This window comes from Salvelinus fontinalis, chromosome 2 (assembly GCF_029448725.1).
Source record: "Salvelinus fontinalis isolate EN_2023a chromosome 2, ASM2944872v1, whole genome shotgun sequence".
Classification (NCBI taxonomy): domain Eukaryota; kingdom Metazoa; phylum Chordata; class Actinopteri; order Salmoniformes; family Salmonidae; genus Salvelinus; species Salvelinus fontinalis.
This window is the reverse complement of record NC_074666.1, coordinates 8,077,676-8,097,922: the sequence shown is the minus strand read 5'-3', so window position 1 is coordinate 8,097,922 and position 20,247 is coordinate 8,077,676. Positions and strand designations below refer to the sequence as shown.

General features: G+C 49.0%; 1 protein-coding gene across 2 annotated transcripts in view; it reads right to left on the bottom strand.

Moving 5' to 3' along the window:
- Window positions 1–20,247, bottom strand: part of LOC129811165 (ADP-ribosylation factor-like protein 15) — a 69,634-nt gene that overhangs the window by 5,760 nt on the left and 43,627 nt on the right. The window lies entirely within an intron of this gene.

The window sequence follows — 20,247 nt, the reverse complement described above, 5'->3', positions numbered from 1 at the left end:
ATGTTGGAAGTCTGCAGGAAAACAAAACAATAACAAAAGTTCAAAATATTACAATCAATTCTGAATCAAATGGGAGAAAGATTACCCTCGTGATTTCAAATCCCAGTTGAGTTTAAGCACACAGTACACACTTCTGAAAACAAGCACAGTGTCCAGCTATGTCAATAATCTGAAAAATACAAAAACTGCCACAATTCTCTTAACACTTTCAAAATCTCTCAGTTCTGCCAATACTGACACAGATTGATAGGTGATGGTCAAGCCAGCATTGCAGACCGTTTCTGTATAGTTCTACTACTTCGTAGGGGGATGCCTGAGACCAGTCCAGTGATATATGGGAGCCACATAGGACCACTCATATATGGGCTGGTAGGCCTAAGGCCATAATGGTCCGTCTTTGGGGTGGTTTACTACTGGGAGGGATGAGGCATTGCCAGCCAGGCCATAACCATGGAAATAGAATGAGGTGCTTTTCTGTTCCAGCGATTATATTTCTATGGCCATAACGGGTCTGTAAGACATCATACAGTCTCATTGAAGGTTTACTACCAGGGTGATGTAAGGCCATGCTGGTCTATGGACCATCAGACAGTCTCATTGAAGGTTTACTACCAGGGTGATGTAAGGCCATGCTGGTCTATGGACCATCAGACAGTCTCATTGAAGGTTTACTACCAGGGTGATGTAAGGCCATGCTGGTCTATGGACCATCAGACAGTCTCATTGAAGGTTTACTACCAGGGTGATGTAAGGCCATGCTGGTCTATGGACCATCAGACAGTCTCATTGAAGGTTTACTACCAGGGTGATGTAAGGCCATGCTGGTCTATGGACCATCAGACAGTCTCATTGAAGGTTTACTACCAGGGTGATGTAAGGCCATGCTGGTCTATGGACCATCAGACAGTCTCATTGAAGGTTTACCTCCAGGGTGATGTAAGGCCATGCTGGTCTCCTGGCCATCAGACAGCGTGGTGACAGAATGTTACTTGTTGCCCTCTCTGGGTCATAATGATCTGAGAGAGCAGAGCGGTGTCTGGAGAACCTTGACATTTGACGCCACAGAGGCCAATAATAAATACCTGGCAAAGCCCCTAGAGTCAGGTCAGTACACATAGAATAAATACCTGGCAAAGCCCCGAGAGTCAGGTCAGTACACAGAGAATAAATACCTGGCAAAGCCCCCGAGAGTCAGGTCAGTACACGGAGAATAAATACCTGGCAAAGCCACCGAGAGTCAGGTCAGTACACAGAGAATAAATACCTGGCAAAGCCCCCGAGAGTCAGGTCAGTACACAGAGAATAAATACCTGGCAAAGCCCCCGAGAGTCAGGTCAGTACACAGAGAATAAATACCTGGCAAAGCCCCCAAGAGTCAGGTCAGTACACAGAGAATAAATACCTGGCAAAGCCCCCGAGAGTCAGGTCAGTACACAGAGAATAAATACCTGGCAAAGCCCCCGAGAGTCAGGTCAGTACACAGAGAATAAATACCTGGCAAAGCCCCCGAGAGTCAGGTCAGTACACAGAGAATAAATACCTGGCAAAGCCCCCGAGAGTCAGGTCAGTACACAGAGAATAAATACCTGGCAAAGCCCCCGAGAGTCAGGTCAGTACACAGAGAATAAATACCTGGCAAAGCCCCCGAGAGTCAGGTCAGTACACAGAGAATAAATACCTGGCAAAGCCCCCGAGAGTCAGGTCAGTACACGGAGGAGTCATTTTCACATTCAGAATACTACTCGTTGGGATTATGGATACTATAGCAGGGTTAAGTAGGCATGAAACGGAAGAAAATGCTTAGACTGAGTAAAAAGAGTTATGAAATGCTAGTTTTCATTTTCCATTGCTAGATCTTTTGCTATGGTGTGCCATAATGAACATGACCCATCACTTGGATAGCAGGGATAGGAAAAGAGGTCAAATAAATCAAACTAAACAATTTGAGTAAACAGAGACTTAAAAGTGAACTTTTCCAACAGATTCTGTCCATCTGTGTTTAAAGAGGAGAGTCCAGAGTTTGGCTGTGTGTATCTGTGTGTCTGTCAGTGTCAGTGAGTGGGGACAACTTCCTCTTCTCTGAGCAGACTGAGGAAGGGGGAGAGATCCTGTTCAAACCCATTCAGAGAATACAGAAGATACCATAGGACACCATACTGTACTGATGGCCAAACCCACAGGAACAGGAGAGGCTAGAAGCTGCACTAACAGGCTGCAAAAACCTCTGCTGCTCCTGTCCTTTTGTTTCAGAGCAGAAAGGAGAATAAATAAATAATGAAACAAAACATCCTTTGAGCCAAAGCTCCCATAGCATGCCAAGAATGCTGATTAAGATTTCCCTGTCTGGGACTTCATCACTCGCTTACACAATCCTCCCTCCTCCAAAAGAGAGACAGAGAGAAAGAAAGAGAGAGAGCGCGAGAGAAAGAAAGAAAAAGAGAGAGAGACTGAGAGAGAAAGAAAGAGAGAGAGCGAGAAAGAAAGAAAAAGAGAGAGAGAGCGAGAGAGAAAGAAAGAAAGAAAAAGAGAAAGAGAAAAAGAGCAGGAACAGACTTGGAAGGTGCCGCAGCGCTTGTCTGTTGTTTTTATTTGTGTGTGTGTGTGTGAGTCCAGTGTGTGTGTGTGTGTGTGTGTGTGTGTGTGTGAGTCCAGTGTGTGTGTGTGTGTGTGTGTGAGTCCAGTGTGTGTGTGTGTGTGTGTGTGTGTGTGCGTGAGTCCAGTGTGTGTGTGTGTGTGTGTGTGTGTGTGCGTGTGTGAGTCCAGTGTGTGTGTGTGTGTGTGTAGTGTACAGTGTGTGTGTGTGTGTGTAGTGTACTGTGTGTGTGTGTGTAGTGTACTGTGTGTGTGTGTGTGTAGTGTACAGTGTGTGTGTGTGTGTGTGCGTGCGTGCGTGTGTGTGTGTGTGTGAGTCCAGTGTGTGTGTGTGTGTGTGCGTGTGTGTGTGTGAGTCCAGTGTGTGTGTGTGTGTGTGTGTGTGTGTGTGCGTGCGTGTGTGTAGTGTACTGTGTGTGTGTGTGCGTGCGTGCGTGTGTAGTGTACTGTGTGTGTGTGTGCGTGCGTGCGTGTGTGTGTAGTGTACTGTGTGTGTGTGTGTAACGGGGAAGAATGATGATTAATTCAACATAAAGAGAAAGCAACAAGTCTATGAAGTAGGAGAGGTTAGATCAGGGATCATCAACTAGATTTAGAAGGAGAGGTTAGATCAGGGATCATCAACTAGATTTAGAAGGAGAGGATAGATCAGGGATCATCAACTAGATTTAGAAGGAGAGGTTAGATCAGGGATCATCAACTAGATTTAGAAGGAGAGGTTAGATCAGGGATCATCAACTAGATTTAGAAGGAGAGGTTAGATCAGGGATCATCAACTAGATTTAGAAGGAGAGGTTAGATCAGGGATCATCAACTAGATTTAGAAGGAGAGGTTAGATCAGGGATCATCAACTAGATTTAGAAGGAGAGGTTAGATCAGGGATCATCAACTAGATTTAGAAGGAGAGGTTAGATCAGGGATCATCAACTAGATTTAGCCGTGGGCTGATTTTTTCTTGAGCGGATGGTCAGGGGGCCGGAACAGAATTACAAACAATTTGTAAACTACAAATTGACCGCAAGATGCCCAAACAGATATAATATTTGACTAAAACAAACATTTCAAACCTTGATTAAATTTGATACAAATACCAAACATACAGAAACACCTACGTTGGTTGGAACTGTTTTTACTACCCCCCCCCCCCCTCCAATGTTTCCCACAGTTGTGTCAAGTTAGCTGGATGTCATTTGAGTGGTGGACCGTTTTTGATACACGGGAAACTGTTGAGCGTGAAAACAACAGCAGCGTTGCAGTTCTTGACACAAACCGGTGCACCTGGCACCTACTACCCTGTTTAAAGTAACTTAATTATATTGTATTGCCCGTTCACCCTCAGTGGCGCACACACACACACACACACAATCCATGTCTCAATTATCTCAAGGCTAAAAAATACTTCTTTAACCCGTGTCCTCCCCTTCATCTACACTGATTGAAGTGGATTTAACAAGTGATCTCAATAAGGGATCATAGATTTCACCTGGTCAGTCAATGTCTTATTTTTTTTAAATTATAATGATAATAATTTAGCAGACACAATTTACAGGAGCAATTAGGGTTAAGTGCCTTGCTCAAGGGCATATCAGCTCGGGGATTCGAACCAGCAATCTTATCAGTTACTGGCCCAATGCTCTTAACCGCTAGGCTACCTGTCTCCCTATATCTTTATCTTGTTAGCCTTGTGACCCAGTGTGTATCTCTCTATTATGCGTGGGAATACTTTGGAACAGATTTCCAAAATTAAAATCACTTGCCGCTGATTTGCTGGTGTTTTACAGTCTTTTATGTCCACCTTTTGCTCAGAAAACTGTGGCTAGCCTGGCTAATACACTACAACAATACATTGTCTGGTGAAACAGACTGACACAGCAGAAAAATGTCCATTGCTAGTTCATCTCTGCTGGACGTCTCAATAGGGTCAGGAAGGGTAAGCTGCTGGTACCCTCGTTTAGCCCGACTAACATGCAGGCTGAGCTAGCTAACACAAGACAGTTCTGGGTCACGAGGCCAACACGCTAAAGATGTGCGAGGGTCATTCAGTGTGTGCAGCAGATAAAGGGTTGAAGGTCTGGCTGTATAGACTGTGGTGGTGGACCTTTATGTTGTACAGCCCAAGATCAATCTGCTCAAAGCTGGGATCAATGGGATGAGTTTCAGGGCTAAAAAGATCAAGTCTGATCTGAGGGGATCTCTCCTGACCTTTAAAGGCTGGTTAAAAACGACGGGAGGCTGGGAGTGGAAACCTACAGTAAGACGGTGTTAACCTGAGGCAGGGCCATGTGCGCCAAAGGCTGTTGCAGGGTGCTCATCTGCCGATTCACCGCTTTAAACATAACGATAAAAGTGGTCAGAGTTCACTTGAGGAAAGAGAAACTCAACTCTTCCGAAACACGACTGGTCCTCCCATGATGATGAACGATCACAACTACTCCAATCCAAACCGGTATCTGGAAGACACCCGGGTCATGTCCAGTAGAGAAAACGTTTTGAAAGAGGAAGTTATCACCTGAGCCAGTTCCTGTTCCATAAGAAATTCAAGCTGAGCCTCTCCTCTAATGCATCTTGAGAGGGAGGTGAGGAATTGAGGGAGGGATCAAGGACAGGAGGACCCAAGGATTGAACAGCTTATACACTTTCAGACAGAGCCTACTGTATGTGTTGGTACAGAGCCTACTGTATGTGTCGGTACAGAGCCTACTGTATGTGTCGGTACAGAGCCTACTGTATGTGTCGGTACAGAGTCTACTGTATGTGTCGGTACAGAGCCTACTGTATGTGTCGGTACAGAGCCTACTGTATGTGTCGGTACAGAGCCTACTGTATGTGTCGGTACAGAGCCTACTGTATGTGTCGGTACAGAGCCTACTGTATGTGTCGGTACAGAGCCTACTGTATGTGTAGGTACAGAGCCTACTGTATGTGTAGGTACAGAGCCTACTGTATGTGTCGGTACAGAGCCTACTGTATGTGTCGGTACAGAGCCTACTGTATGTGTCGGTACAGAGCCTACTGTATGTGTCGGTACAGAGCCTACTGTATGTGTTGGTACAGAGCCTACTGTATGTGTTGGTACAGAGCCTACTGTATGTGTTGGTACAGAGCCTACTGTATGTGTTGGTACAGAGCCTACTGTATGTGTTGGTACAGAGTCTACTGTATGTGTTGGTACAGAGCCTACTGTATGTGTTGGTACAGAGCCCATGTGTTGGTACAGAGTCTACTGTATGTGTTGGTACAGAGCCTACTGTATGTGTCGGTACAGAGCCTACTGTATGTGTTGGTACAGAGCCTACTGTATGTGTTGGTACAGAGCCCATGTGTTGGTACAGAGCATACTGTATGTGTTGGTACAGAGCCCATGTGTTGGTACAGAGCCTACTGTATGTGTTGGTACAGAGCCTACTGTATGTGTTGGTACAGAGCCTACTGTATGTGTCGGTACAGAGCATACTGTATGTGTCGGTACATAGCCTACTGTATGTGTTGGTACAGAGCCTACTGTATGTGTTGGTACAGAGCCTACTGTATGTGTCGGTACAGAGTCTACTGTATGTGTCGGTACAGAGTCTACTGTATGTGTCGGTACAGAGTCTACTGTATGTGTCGGTACAGAGCCTACTGTATGTGTCGGTACAGAGCCTACTGTATGTGTCGGTACAGAGCCTACTGTATGTGTTGGTACAGAGCCTACTGTATTTGTTGGTACAGAGCATACTGTATGTGTCGGTACATAGCCTACTGTATGTGTTGGTACAGAGCCCATGTGTTGGTACGGAGTCTACTGTATGTGTTGGTACAGAGCCCATGTGTTGGTACCGTAGGGTGCTGAGTGACTCCTGTATAACCCCCTGCGCTGCGTAGCCACATGGGCCTCCCTCCCTCCAGACAGGAGACCTGTTTCCCAACACACCTTGGGGGGATGTCGAGGCGTCAGCAAACACCTGTCAGCCTCCCTCACTGTAGGTTTACAGTAACTACATTCTACAGGCGGCTACGACTATGAGCCACCTGAACGGGCTGACAGCAAACATCTGGCCTGCTTGGAGGCTGGAGCTGGACTGGGGAGCTGGACTGTGGAGCTGGACTGTGGAGCTGGACTGGACTGTGGAGCTGGACTGGACTGGGGAGCTGGACTGGACTGGGTAGCTGGGCTGTGGAGCTGGACTGGACTGGGGAGCTGGGCTGGACTGGCGAGCTGGGCTGGGGAGCTGGACTATGGAGCTGGACTGGACTGTGGAGCTGGACTGTGGAGCTGGACTGGACTGTGGAGCTGGACTGGATTGGGCGCTGGGCTGTGGAGCTGGACTGGACTGGAGAGCTGGACTGGACTGAGGAGCTGGACTGGTGAGCCGAGCTGGGGAGCTGGACTGGCGAGCTAAGCTGGGCTGGGGAGCTGGACTGGACTGGCGAGCTGGACTGTGGAGCTGGGCTGGGGAGCTGGACTGGCTAACTGGGCTTGGGAGCTGGACTGGGGCGCTGGGCTGACCAACTGGGCTGGACTAGACTGGGAAGCTGGACTAGATTGGGAAGCTGGACTGGGACGCTGGACTAGATTGGGAAGCTGGACTGGGGAGCTAGACTAGACTGGGACGCTGGACTAGATTGGGAAGCTGGACTGGGGAGCTGGACTAGACGGTGGAGCTGGACTGGGGAGCTGCGCTGGGCTGGCCAACTGGGCTTGGGAGCTGGACTGGACTGGCGAGCTGGGCTGGGCTGGGGAGCTGGACTGGACTGGCGCGTTGGGCTGGGGAGCTGGACTGGACTGGCGCGTTGGGCTGGGGAGCTGGACTGGACTGGCGAGCTGGGCTGGGGAGCTGGACTGGACTGGCGCGTTGGGCTGGGGAGCTGGACTGGACTGGCGCGTTGGGCTGGGGAGCTGGACTGGACTGGCGCGTTGGGCTGGGGAGCTGGACTGGACTGGCGCGTTGGGCTGGGGAGCTGGACTGGACTGGCGAGCTGGGCTGGGGAGCTGGACTGGACTGGCGAGCTGGGCTGGGGAGCTGGACTGGACTGGCGAGCTGGGCTGGGGAGCTGGACTGGACTGGCGCGTTGGGCTGGGGAGCTGGACTGGACTGGCGCGTTGGGCTGGGGAGCTGGACTGGACTGGCGCGTTGGGCTGGGGAGCTGGACTGGACTGGCGCGTTGGGCTGGGGAGCTGGACTGGACTGGCGCGTTGGGCTGGGGAGCTGGACTGGACTGGCGCGTTGGGCTGGGGAGCTGGACTGGACTGGCGCGTTGGGCTGGGGAGCTGGACTGGACTGGCGAGCTGGGCTGGGGAGCTGGACTGGACTGGCGCGTTGGGCTGGGGAGCTGGACTGGACTGGCGCGTTGGGCTGGGGAGCTGGACTGGACTGGCGCGTTGGGCTGGGGAGCTGGACTGGACTGGCGCGTTGGGCTGGGGAGCTGGACTGGACTGGCGCGTTGGGCTGGGGAGCTGGACTGGACTGGCGCGTTGGGCTGGGGAGCTGGACTGGACTGGCGCGTTGGGCTGGGGAGCTGGACTGGACTGGCGCGTTGGGCTGGGGAGCTGGACTGGACTGGCGCGTTGGGCTGGGGAGCTGGACTGGACTGGCGCGTTGGGCTGGGGAGCTGGACTGGACTGGCGTGTTGGGCTGGGGAGCTGGACTGGACTGGCGCGTTGGGCTGGGGAGCTGGACTGGACTGGCGCGTTGGGCTGGGGAGCTGGACTGGACTGGCGCGTTGGGCTGGGGAGCTGGACTGGACTGGCGCGTTGGGCTGGGGAGCTGGACTGGACTGGCGCGTTGGGCTGGGGAGCTGGACTGGACTGGCGCGTTGGGCTGGGGAGCTGGACTGGACTGGCGCGTTGGGCTGGGGAGCTGGACTGGACTGGCGCGTTGGGCTGGGGAGCTGGACTGGACTGGCGAGCTGGGCTGGGGAGCTGGACTGGACTGGCGCGTTGGGCTGGGGAGCTGGACTGGACTGGCGCGTTGGGCTGGGGAGCTGGACTGGACTGGCGCGTTGGGCTGGGGAGCTGGACTGGACTGGCGCGTTGGGCTGGGGAGCTGGACTGGACTGGCGCGTTGGGCTGGGGAGCTGGACTGGACTGGCGCGTTGGGCTGGGGAGCTGGACTGGACTGGCGCGTTGGGCTGGGGAGCTGGACTGGACTGGCGCGTTGGGCTGGGGAGCTGGACTGGACTGGCGAGCTGGGCTGGGGAGCTGGACTGGACTGGCGCGTTGGGCTGGGGAGCTGGACTGGACTGGCGAGCTGGGCTGGGGAGCTGGACTGGACTGGCGAGCTGGGCTGGGGAGCTGGACTGGACTGGCGAGCTGGGCTGGGGAGCTGGACTGGACTGGCGAGCTGGGCTGGGGAGCTGGACTGGACTGGCGAGTTGGGCTGGGGAGCTGGACTGGACTGGCGCGTTGGGCTGGGGAGCTGGACTGGACTGGCGCGTTGGGCTGGGGAGCTGGACTGGACTGGCGAGTTGGGCTGGGGAGCTGGACTGGACTGGCGCGTTGGGCTGGCGAGTTGGACTGGACTGGCGCGTTGGGCTGGGGAGCTGGACTGGACTGGCGCGTTGGGCTGGGGAGCTGGACTGGACTGGCGCGTTGGGCTGGGGAGCTGGACTGGACTGGCGCGTTGGGCTGGCGAGTTGGACTGGACTGGCGAGCTGGGCTGGGGAGCTGGACTGGACTGGCGAGTTGGGCTGGGGAGCTGGACTGGACTGGCGCGTTGGGCTGGGGAGCTGGACTGGACTGGCGAGTTGGGCTGGGGAGCTGGACTGGACTGGCGCGTTGGGCTGGGGAGCTGGACTGGACTGGCGAGTTGGGCTGGGGAGCTGGACTGGACTGGCGCGTTGGGCTGGCGAGTTGGACTGGACTGGCGCGTTGGGCTGGGGAGCTGGACTGGACTGGCGCGTTGGGCTGGGGAGCTGGACTGGACTGGCGAGTTGGGCTGGGGAGCTGGACTGGACTGGCGCGTTGGGCTGGCGAGTTGGACTGGACTGGCGAGCTGGGCTGGGGAGCTGGACTGGACTGGCGCGTTGGGCTGGGGAGCTGGACTGGACTGGCGCGTTGGGCTGGGGAGCTGGACTGGACTGGCGCGTTGGGCTGGGGAGCTGGACTGGACTGGCGCGTTGGGCTGGGGAGCTGGACTGGACTGGCGAGTTGGGCTGGGGAGCTGGACTGGACTGGCGCGTTGGGCTGGGGAGCTGGACTGGACTGGCGAGTTGGGCTGGGGAGCTGGACTGGACTGGCGCGTTGGGCTGGGGAGCTGGACTGGACTGGCGCGTTGGGCTGGGGAGCTGGACTGGGGAGCTGGACTGGACTGGCGCGTTGGGCTGGGGAGCTGGACTGGACTGGCGCGTTGGGCTGGGGAGCTGGACTGGGGAGCTGGACTGGACTGGCGAGTTGGGCTGGGGAGCTGGACTGGACTGGCGCGTTGGGCTGGGGAGCTGGACTGGACTGGCGCGTTGGGCTGGGGAGCTGGACTGGACTGGCGCGTTGGGCTGGGGAGCTGGACTGGACTGGCGCGTTGGGCTGGGGAGCTGGACTGGGGAGCTGGACTGGGGAGCTGGACTGGACTGGCGCGTTGGGCTGGGGAGCTGGACTGGACTGGCGCGTTGGGCTGGGGAGCTGGACTGGACTGGCGCGTTGGGCTGGGGAGCTGGACTGGACTGGCGCGTTGGGCTGGGGAGCTGGACTGGACTGGCGAGCTGGGCTGGGGAGCTGGACTGGACTGGCGCGTTGGGCTGGGGAGCTGGACTGGCGAGCTGGGCTGGGGAGCTGGACTGGCGAGCTGGGCTGGGGAGCTGGGCTGGGGAGCTGGACTGGGCTGGCGAGCTGGGCTGGGGAGCTGGACTGGGCTGGCGAGCTGGGCTGGGGAGCTGGGCTGGGGAGCTGGACTGGGGAGCTGGGCTGGGGAGCTGGGCTGGGGAGCTGGGCTGGGGAGCTGGACTGGGGAGCTGGGCTGGGGAGCTGGGCTGGGGAGCTGGGCTGGGGAGCTGGGCTGGGGAGCTGGACTGGGGAGCTGGACTGGGGAGCTGGACTGGGGAGCTGGACTGGGGAGCTGGGCTGGGGAGCTGGACTGGGGAGCTGGACTGGGGAGCTGGGCTGGGGACATGCCATTTGTCTTCTGCAGTATCAGTAGAGAGGAAGGGCCCTCCTTCCCTTCCTCTGTTCAGCCAGCAATTCCTCCATAATTGGATAAATACACAAAAGACAAATAAAACAACCCACTGACTGACAGGTGACCCAAAATACTTTAACACCAAGATACTCTGAAATCTACCAATTCACCTGAAAAATGAGATTCCATCCCGTAGGTGTGACGTACAGCTCATATTTCAGACTGAAGTCGGATTTTTGGTAATAGCTCTAGTTTTTAAAAAACTATGCGAATATCGGGACCGTTCCAAAGCAAACCTCCTGTAAGACCTTTAACATCCTTGGGATCATCCCTGCTATTTCCCCACTGCAGTGGAGGGAATAATATTTCATTTTGGAGAAGTCGAGGGTCTAGTGGTGGGGATTCCTCTGTGGTAAAGCATTCTTCATGAGGTAGTTCAGTAACCAACGCTGAGCCAAGACCTGATTCACATTTCAAAACAGCAGAGACACTAAGAACACTAATACAAGGCCTTTGTACATTGCGTGAACTTGTTCTGTATGTCCAACTCGTCCATTGACGTACTTATACACGACTTATACACCATAATACATCTAATGACATACATCAACCGTTTGCACAACAGCTTTCACAGAGGAGTGCTGAGAACAGGGCCTATGTATTATGTACTGCCGCCTTGCTATAATGCTGCTCTTATACATGAAAATGAACCATCTGGTGCCATCATTCATCTGTGTTATGAATCTCTCCTCACGTCATGACGACTGACGAGTGACGCCACTTCCAGTATGTATAGCTTGGTGTGCGAGTTGTTATGACTGCTGGAGTGAAGTGGATGGCCGGGTCTGAAGCGGAGGTAGGTAGTCCATTATTCACACACTGCATAGCAGACTGGGTCTGGCTGGCTAGGCCCTCAGTGTCTTCAGAGCCAGAACATTGGAAACACATTGGGGTGAGGCAGGAGGCTCCATCGGTCGGGGGCCACAGTCTAGAGCTTTGTCCCAAACGGCAGCCTATTCCCTATATAGTGTACTACTTTTGACCAGAGCCATATGGGCCCTGGTCAAAGTAGTGCACTACATAGGAAATAGGGTGCCATTTTCAGAGACACACGCAGAGGAGGTTGAGGCTCCACTCGAACACGTCACAGCCACAGTAACACACTCCCTCAAGGACTGGCCATCCCACAGAGAGGTCTCAGGGAACACAGGAGATATTGCCGTCCTCAATCGATATACATGGAAACACTTGAGTAAATGAGGGACAGTAAATATATTGAAAGCAGGTGCTTCTACACAGGTGTGGTTCCTGAGTTAATTAACCATTTACACTCATGGGAATTGGCCTATATGGATGGGGCTACATTGAAATGTTACTTACAGAATAAATATGAAAAGCATATGCATAAGCATGGTAGCAATTGCAAGGGAACATTTAGGAGATTATGGGAAAATGATTAGACCAAAGTTAAGACAACAGTTCACCGGACTCTGAATCAAAAACATTACACTGTTGATTTTATGTGCATTTTACATTTACTGTACTTTCCTCTGCATTTGTTGACAATGAAATCTGAAAATAGTCTGGATACATTCAGTAACATGATATGAATATTCCTGTAAAATATGGTGTCGGTGCAACATCAAATAAAGTGTTTGAGTAAGAGGACTAACTGGTGTCTCCAAGTGGTCACACACCTCTCCAAAGTGTTCGCACTTCTGAACAAATGTACATGCACATTTATGACTCAAAGAAGAGTCTTCAACTATAAAGTGTTTTTTAAACTCTCCTATCTGTGTCGTTGAGGAACTAGAGTGAACACACTTGTAGTTGTTTGAACACAACCCTGCATCCCCGCCATCACACAACTACTGCTGTTTACGCAACCCAAAAATCGTCCCAATATAAATTGCAATCTAGGTCAGGTGGGCATAATTTGAAAGCTTGTTCTATCACCAACATGACTACCGGTAGCTAAGATTTTTTATTTTTTATTTTTTTTAAATGTGATATTACAGTGTTAGGCTTTCACAAGCCAATTCAGAGAAACAGATGGTCATTGTGGTTTGCATAGAATGGAGTCATGAGTGCATACAGGTGCATGTTCTGCAGTGAATTGTCTTCCCAATAGATAAACGTAGGCTCTTTCTATTCAGAACAACCCAGGGTATGATGCCATGTTTTATGATATGGAAATGTGAAGTGCACATTTGGACAAACAGATGGTTTGGCTTGCTATGGCATATTATTTACATTGATTTCATGCTCATCAAGCCATTCAGTGACCATTCATGTCCCGCGGATGGGGGCATTGTCATCCTATGGGGGCATAGCCATGGTAGCCAAAACAATGGCCTGCCCAGCATTTTTATACATCACCCTAATGGGATGTTAATTGCTTAACTGTTAAGTGCCTAAATGTGAACGCAGTGGCTGTATAATAACATGCTTATGGGAGATTCTGGAGCAGCACCTGAGACAGCGGTTTCCACCAAATCATGGAATTTCTTGTGGAAGAATGTTGTTGCATCCCTACAATAGAGTTCCAGACACTTGTAGAATTCATGTCAAGGGGCATTGAAGCTGTTCTGGCTCATTGTGGCCCAACTCCCTAATAAGACACTTTATGTTGCCGTTTCCTTCATTTTGGCAGTTACCTGCAGGTTACACACACACACACACACACACACACACACACACACACACACACACACACACACACACACACACACACACACACACACACACACAGAACCAGACTTCCCAATCAGACATACAGACCTGGAAATCTAATTGGTTAAAAAATACCTATTGGTGAAAATAAAGTTCTGAACCAGTTTGAACCCCCCAAAAAGTAACGGTTTATATCGTTCCTTTCTGTTGAAATAAAACATTTACATTTAGCTCAACATGAAATTACTTCACCTATCAGTGCAGACAGAGCAGCTTGCTATGCAGCAGGCAAGATACAGCTGTTTACATGCAGTGGACAGACGTGTAGGGTGTGAGATGCCACAGAAACTTTGCGTGTAGGGACAAAGCGATAGAGGTTGGAGGAGGAGGCTTTGCTTGAAGGGCTTATCATCACATGCATTATCCGAATTAGGCCCACAGAATTATACCTATGGAGGAGCGTCTTCTATGAAGGAACTTTGAATGTCTTTGAACTACAGAGAATTGGCTTAACATTAAACCAGGCGTGCATTGCTGCATTTTATGTGGGACTGGAAAAAAATGCCTGGAATGTAAAATAACGTTATTAACCGGTTCCCATGCTTTCAAAATAACGATTCTGTTCAGGAACAGTACAGAATGCTTTTATTCCCAGTTCTGATTCTGTTCCTGGAAAAATGTAGTTATTTTCCAGTTATCGGTTCTGTTCCCTGAACCGGTTCCAACCTCTGGTGCCAGTGACTGTTTGCAATATGTAGGTGTGCATTTAACATAATGGATAGGATAGTTCTGCATAATGCTGTTGATGTTTTGAATGCATGTATACTGTACTGCCTCTGCAAACAGTCAGACACGTGCGCTTTAGGAGATGATACAGCTGTAATTCAATACCATACAGCCCATTGAACACAGCAACTCTGTGCTGTGTTTACAATGTGCAATACCATGAACATGTGTAGGGAAGGGATGACACATAAATGAGAAGTTAATTTAAATAAATGAACTATGGTATATTGTATATTAAATGAGTTTTGCAGATAGATTTGTTCAGTGGCCACAGCTGAACTGAACAGATAAAAGTATCACCACAAAAGACTAAACAGAAAGTAAACAGTGCCACTTGGAGAAACACTTCCTTGTGAACGGTTGTGTGAAAGGCTACAAACAAAAGCAGTGTTTTTATCAACAAAGAAATCTATAATGTTTTTAATATGGAAAAGTTATGTGTGATTGAGTGTGTTTAAGAGTGTTGGTGACTAAGTGGCAGCTGGATTCACAGTCGACTAATATAGAGGACTTTGAAAACAAGTAAATTCACATGAAAAGGCTCAAAGGGAATGGCATACATTAAGGAACTGAGTGAAATCCATCCAAGAGTCAAAAAGCTTGTTTTTAATGAAAAATATTACAGCTTGCTCTCATTCTTTGGTGGAATTTTCATTCGATATAACAGTTGATAAGAAACAAATACGATATGCCACTTTTTGTCAAAATTTGTGCCAGTCTGCACCACAGGTGGTAGATATTGCTCAACCTGCTCTTATTTCCTCCATAAACTCAAGTGGAATGTTCTGGGTTCTTGGCTCCAGTGGGCCAATGACACTGTGGAGGGAGGCAGACCTGGGTTCACTTACTCTGAAATCTTTCAAATACTTTTGAGTGCTTGCTTTAGCCTGCCTGGAGTGACTGGTAGGTGGGCTGGGCACTTGTGGGACTTTTCTATTGGTTCCAATGCAACAGGCAAGCTCAACCAAGCGCAGCGAAACCATTTCAAAATGATTTTGAATACTATTTAAACCCAGGTTAGGAGGGAAAACTCAACCATAGCCTGTGGAGTCTGTTGGAATCTGTGTTTGTGTCCTTGTTCGTCCCTGTGCTCAGAGACTCAGACAGACCGCACGCCCTCCTCTCTCCGCTCCGACCAGAACAACGGGACTCTGTTTTCTGCCGAGGGATGGGAATTCACTCAGGCGACGTTGGCATCGCTGTACACCACAGATGCCAAGGCCAGTGTCTGAACAGCAGGAGCAACACCAAACGCCCCACACACACACACCATCCATCCATCCAGACGCGCGCACGCGCACACACACACCCACACACACACACACACCCACACACACACACACACACACACACACACACACACACCATCCATCCATCCAGACGCACGCACACACAAAACCACTGTGACAATCCCCCTCCGCCTTCCCGGACACCCACCCCTCCATCTTTCTCATATGATACTTCCTACTGTCTGGAAGAACCACCATGGCTGGTAAAACTGCAGGAATCACAGTGACATCACTTTCTCCATCTGAAGCCCAAGACAACAAAGCAAGGCAACATGTCTTTGCAGTCCCTTAGAAATAACACTTTCACTCATGGCTTTAGATAGTACGCAAGAAAGACTAATCACCTCCCTCCCAACGCATTGCTGTGTGTGTGTGTGTGTGTGTGTGTGTGTGTGTGTGTGTGTGTGTGTGTGTGTGTGTGTGTGTGTGTGTGTGTGTGTGTGTGTATTCCCTCCATGCACATCATGAGCACACATGCAGTCAGTGAGTAAGCCATTCTACTCTTATCCTCATTATAAAACAGGCTCTGCTCTCATCCTCATTATAAAACAGGCTCTGCTCTCATCCTCATTATAAAACAGGCTCTGCTGTTATCCTCATTATAAAAAACAGGCTCTGCTCTCATCCTCATTATAAAAACAGGCTCTGCTCTCATCCTCATCATAAAACAGGCTCTGCTGTTATCCTCATAAAAGAGGCTCTGCTCTCATCCTCATTATAAAAACAGGCTCTGCTCTCATCCTCATAAAACAGGCTCTGCTGTTATCCTCATTATAAACAAAGGCTTTTGCTCGTTGATGCCGTTCCCTTATTAAGCCTCCACTCTCTCAATAACTAACCCCAGTGGCAGATGAAACTCTACCCAGCCCAGGCTTGACTCTCTGGGGTAATTTACTTTCCCCGTCCACCGGTCTGGGGAGACTGCCTTCCCCTCTGTGTAGTAATGGGGGTCAATGCCTTTCCTTTAAAATAATCCGCTGGGGTCTCACCCCTCCTCCTGTCCCCCGATCTGAATAATAATAAAATGACCTTGGCTGCAGCACAGCACTGTAGACACTAGACAGAGCATCCCTCCCCAGCATCGAATGGAGTTATGACTGACTAATAGGGACAGATGCCTAGGAAACCCACAACACATTGAGCTGCTAGCAGGGGAAGACATCGTCCAGATAACAATCCATCGAGCCATCGTCTGCTCTCTACCTAGTACCTGGAAGTGTAGCATATCAGAGATACTAGCATTTCCTTTGAACCTTAAACTGTTGCAGATGTATGTCTAAGAGGAAATGCTTTGGGCCCCATTGCTGTAGTGTCTTGGGTTTCCTGAAAAGGCGCTTTAAATCCCATGTATTATTAAGAGTAATGAGTTGCTACTTCTACAGCATTATCTGATGAACATTGGTGTAAAGGCAGTGCTCAAAGTAAATAGCATCCATAGTTAAAAAGAAACGAGAGCTCTTGAATCAGCCTCCATCTATTAGACATATTATATGACGTTTTGTGGGCCGTACATTTTCTCTCCGCTTATTAAAAGATGTGTTTGAGAGGTGGCAGACAAAAGCCATGTGTGTCTCACAGACAAACACACAGAGAGGGAAAGAAAGAGAGGGGGAGAATGAGAGAGCGAGAGAAAGAGAGAGGGGGGGAATGAGAGAGGGGGAGAATGAGAGAGAGGGGGGGACAAGAGAGAAAGAGGGAGAAAGAGAGAGGGGGGGAGAACGAGAGAGAAAGAGGGAGAGGGGGAGAATGAGAGAGCGAGAGAAAGAGAGAGGGGGGAAATGAGAGAGGGAGAGAGGGGGAGAATGAGAGAGAGGGGGGGAGAATGAGAGAGAAAGAGGGAGAAAGAGAGGGGGGGGGACGAGAGAGAAAGAGGGAGAGGGGGAGAACGAGAGAAGGAAAGAGGGAGAACGAGAGAGGGAAAGAGGGAGAGGGGGAGAACGGGAGAGAGGGGAGAATGAAAGAGAGAGGGTAAGAGAAAGAGGGGAGAGGAATCCAGACACCATTGTGTGGCGCTCCCGTCCCAACAGGCTGGCAGAGAGCAATCTGCGAGAAAGGTCACCTCGCCGCGCCGGGAAAGGTCAAACAAAGGGGCTGTGTCTGGTGGAACTGGCCTCCTTTTGTCACTGTCTCCACCGCCACCTGTGTCACGTCTACCTTGCCATTGTAGCACCCAGTACTGTCTAGACTGCTGCTGTGTGTGTGGCGTATACATTTACAGACTTACGTATACTAAACGGTACAATATCCATTCATGCATTTGTCTCATCATCATGTCTCAGAGAATTACAGTGCCTTCAGAAAGAACCCATACCCCTTGACTTATTTCACATTTTTTTGCCCAACCATCAACACACAATACCTCATAATGATGAAGTCGAAACATGTTTAGACATTTTTGAAAATGAAAAACTGAAATTTTATTCACATATGTGTTCACACCCTCATGCTTTGACACTCCAAATTTAGCTCCGGGGCATCCAATTTCCTTTGATTATAAAATCTTATTTGTCACATGCTTTGTAAACAACAACAACTTCCCAACAATGCATAGAGGAAAAAAGTAAAATTAAAAAATAATAATAATAACACAAGGAATAAATACACAATGAGTAAGGATAACGTGGCTATATGTACAGGGTATCAGTACTGAGTCACTGTGCAGAGGTATAAGGTAATTGAGATAGATATGTACATATAGGTTGGGATAAAGTGACTAGGCAACAGGACAGATAATAAACATTAACAGCAGTGTACGTGATGAATCAAAATAGTTAGTGCAGATTAGTTACATTTTAGTCATTTAGCTGATACACTTATCCAGAGTGACTAACAGGAGCAATTAGGGTTAAGTGCCTTGCCCAAGGGCCCATTGGCAGATTTTTCGCCTAGTCGGTATGGGATTCGAACCAGCGACCTTTCAGTTACTGGCCGAAGGCTCCTAACCGCTAGGTAACCAATAGCTTCCCGGACTACCTATTTAGCAGTCAAATTGCTTGGGGGTAGAAGCTGTTCAGGGTCCTGTTGGTTCCAGACCTGGTGCATCGGTACTGCTAGTCGTGTGGTAGCAGAGAGAACAGTCTATGACTTGGGTGGCTGCAGTCTGACAATATTTAGGGCCTTCCTCTGACATTACCTGGTATGGAGGTCCAAAATGGCACGGAGCTCGGCCCCAGTGATGTACTAGACTGTACCCACTAACCTCTGTAGTGCCTTGCAGTCGAATGCGAAAAAGTTGCCAGGGGGAAGAGGCGTTGTCATGCCCTCTTCACGATTGTGTTGGTGTGTGTGGACTAGAGGTCGACCGATTATGATTTTTCAATGCCGATACCGATTATTGGAGGACAAAAAAAGCCGGTACCGATTAAATCAGCCGATTTATTTTTTTTAAAACATGAAGAAAAAAAAATAATAATAAAATTTAAAAAATTTAAAAAATATAAAAAATATATATGTCACACACACATTTTTGTAATAATGACAATTGCAACAATACTGAATGAACAATGAACACTTTTATTTTAACTTAATATAATACATAAATACACACACAGCTCTGAAGTGACAATGATACTGAAGAGTCTGCTTAGGAGACAAATACTCTCAACTGTTTGAATAAAAATAGAGTTTAAGTTACCTGTGATGAATGTTGAAAACAAAAACTTTAATTTCTACATGCAGGAAATCCTATTTTAATAATGGGCATGGTAAGAATTGACAAGCAAAGTGCGAGTCATAATTCCCATGACACCTAGCAAAATCTGAAAAGCGGTTCCTTCATTTATTCCATAGGATATTTTTTAGATTCATTTGAAATAAGGTCTGTGTTTCGTGTAGGCTTACACCACCTTGCCAATTTTATAACTGTAGATATCCATAGGACAAGGTAACTCTGATCAATATTGGCTAAACATAAGCGAAGATAATAAAAAAATTGTAGAGTGGATTTATGAAAATATGTTGACAAACGTTACCTTATCCTAGTGAGATTTACACGGGTATCAAAACGTTGAGGCGGTTTAAGCCTGCACGAAACACAGACCTTATTTGAAGTAGATCAAGACATTCTCTATGGAAGACATGAACGGTAAAATAACGAAGGAACCCCTTTCAAATTCAGCCGCAAGTTATTACAGGAATTATAACGCGTCGACTATTTCTCTCTAAACCATATACCTTTGACTAATCTGGAAACTATCACCTCGAAAACAAAACGTTTATTCCGTTCCGTATTTTACCTAACGGATGTCATCCATGAGTCTAAATATTCCTGTTACATTGCACAACCTTCAATGTTGTCATAATTACGTAAAGTTCTGGCAAATTTGTTTGCAAAGAGCCAGGCGGCCCAAACTGTTGCATATACCCTGACTCTGCGTGCAATGAACGCAAGAGAAATGACACAATTTCACCTGGTTAATATTGCCTGCTAACCTGGATTTCTTTTAGCTAAATATGCAGGTTTAAAAATATATACTTGTGTATTGATTTTAAGAAAGGCATTGATGTTTATGGTTAAGTACACATTGGAGCAATGATAGTCATTGATTGATTGTTTTTTATAAGATAAGTTTAATGCTAGCTAGCAACTTACCTTAGCTTACTGCATTCGCTAACAGGCAGGCTCCTCGTGAGGTGCAATGTAATCAATGCAAGATTGGATCCCCCGAGCTGACAAGGTTAAAAATCTGTCGTTCTGCCCCGTTCCTAGGCCGTCATTGAAAAAAAGAATGTGTTTTTAACTGACTTGCCTAGTTAAATAAAGATTAAATAAAGGTGTAAAAAAAAGGCAAATCAGCGCCCAAAAATACCGATTTCT